Genomic DNA, 2,273 nt, shown 5'->3' with positions numbered 1-2,273 from the left:
GCCATCAATTCAGCGCAATGTAACGATGCACCCCTATTGAACGAATGTTCACATTCAGCACCAGTCCAAGGCCACCATGCCCTACTCTTTTGAAGATCAGAAGGGAATATGTAGCAGACATTTCTCATTTTTTAAAAGCTTATAATGATGTTAAATTTCATTTTTAACTACCTATTGATAGAAGTAAAAGAAAACGCCTGAGAGAAAGGCAAAGCGTGGGGCACGGATGGTGTAATGAAAAACTGGTTACCCCCGGAAAGGGCAATCATTTGGTTGAACATTCACACTGCCCCAAGTTTTGAAAATATCTCAGCGTCTTAGCGGTTTTTTTTAAAAGTGTTTCCTTGCAAAGTGGTTAGAACTCAGAATTTGCTACATAGGTCACATATATTTAGTTTTGTAGTGTAGTGGTAATGAGACGCCTCTGGAGTGAATTTGGAGGTTCAGTGTATTCTAGCGGTTTTATTGTGTTAGGAAGAAATTAGAAACATGCGAAAGCATTTCTATTTTCCGCAATAATGGCTTCTTTTTTTTCATTTCGGGCAAATTAGACGTCATAATGACGGCATTATGATGATGGTATCTGTGTTTCTATTTACAGACGAAGAATAAATAAAAGTAAGTAAAATGTTTGCAGAAGTGATAAATTTCAGGACTATTTCTGGTCTAAACTTACTCATTACTTCCTGCTCGCGTTGATTGGCGTTATCCTTATTTCTTGTTTTGTCAGAGTCTTGTATGTTTACATTCGGCAAACAAATGTACGATGTTTTAAGCTTATTTGTCTTTTCCATGTTGTTCATCTAATGAGATCTATTATATAATCTATTACAGTGGTTGACGTCGTTGATAACAATAACGCCAGAACATCCTTCTTTCAAACGAATTAGTTCCGGATGGAATCCAGCTAAACGAAAACGTAATCGAAACTTCATTTATTTTTAGTAATATAATATTTTATTGTAGGACAATTGCAGACAGTGAAAGTCAGACGTCAAGTGTTCAGATGTCGTGAGGGTAATGCAAGGCGATAAAGTAGAAGACAACCACTTTGTGCTTTAGTCATCAATTAATTTAATGTACTGATTTTTAAATTTAGGTCCTGGTGTATTGATTTCGGTTGTATTTTAATCTTCACAGCTTAACTTCGTTCCGTATCAGTGTTATTTCTAAAATACATACACTGAAAAAGATTTAAGTAATTACTTTTGCCTGTGTTATTTGCCTTCCAGTAAACGTGAACGAGGTGTGCCAGCTGTGGAAAATATTCATATGGAATTTTTTGTAGAGTGGGGTTTGACATATTTGATTAGTTGTGTTCACTGTTTCTTAATTTCGTATAAGTTGTTTTGCAGGAATTAGAAATGTAGTTACAATGTTGTGAAGGAAAGTTGTACAAGTAATAAATGTACTGCATATGCTGTAACTAGAGTAATAAATCTGACAAGAGTGTTTCGTCACTTGTAAGATCGTAAATTAAACAGAACAATATTGAAGAAACCATTACCTATTGAGAGGCATCTTCAAGGCATAACTTTAGAAGACTGTTTTTCATTAATTACTACTAGCTTTTCGATAACTTATTTAAAGAGTTGACATAGAATACTATACACGTGATTAACATATGGAAGAGACTTTGCTCTATCGTAGTATAGATAAACATGGTATTTTCAGGAGCATTTCACTCTTAGAGCCATGGGCGTTTGTAGCCCAGTGGTATAATGTGGCCTGTAACACAAGCCGAATTGGTTGTTGGTTTGATCCAGTGCACCATTTTACTACCTTTTTCGAGTTTTTTTTTCAGTCCATCTTCAATCGGCAAATCGGTACGAGGCCTGTTTAACTCCGAAAGTGATTTTATAAGGCAAATGTTCATTCAGATTTCTCTACGATGGTACCTTCACTGTAAGTATATTTTCACTCGCGCAGGTCCTGACGTTGACCCAGGCAAATAGCTGAGCAGGTTTTTCTTGCGCTTTTCCCCCTCTAGAATCTGATTTATTCATGTGTTTTAGTAGTTTCTAAGGTCTTCTTCGCATTCTTTCATACTTTTGAAACATTTCGAGTGGACGGAAAAAGAACATCCGCTTTGCAAACGCACATTGCTTTCAGCATTTCATAATCGATTGCATAGCACGTATGAAATATGTCGGTATATTTTTATATAGTCTCGTTCTATAGGATAGCCATAATCCATCATATTGATTGGAAACAGAAAAGCAGTCAAATAATGATCAAAATTCATCTTTCGATACACGAAAACTCCTAGACAA

The 2,273-nt window shown here is 35.8% G+C and overlaps 1 long non-coding RNA gene across 1 annotated transcript; it reads left to right on the top strand.

Annotated features, from left to right (window-relative positions):
• Positions 1-704: 704 nt before the first annotated feature.
• LOC309798581 lies at positions 705-1,387 on the top strand. The gene is made up of 3 exons (XR_014293207.1): positions 705-761; positions 835-919; positions 978-1,387. It is a non-coding gene; the product is annotated as an uncharacterized lncRNA (long non-coding RNA).
• Positions 1,388-2,273: the final 886 nt, after the last annotated feature.

The sequence above is a fragment of the Mesoplodon mirus genome, assembly GCF_964341445.2.
Source record: "Mesoplodon mirus genome assembly, contig: HAP1_SCAFFOLD_4339, whole genome shotgun sequence".
Classification (NCBI taxonomy): domain Eukaryota; kingdom Metazoa; phylum Chordata; class Mammalia; order Artiodactyla; family Ziphiidae; genus Mesoplodon; species Mesoplodon mirus.
The sequence above is the reverse complement of the archived record's forward strand: the minus strand, read 5'-3'. Positions and strand labels throughout refer to the sequence as shown.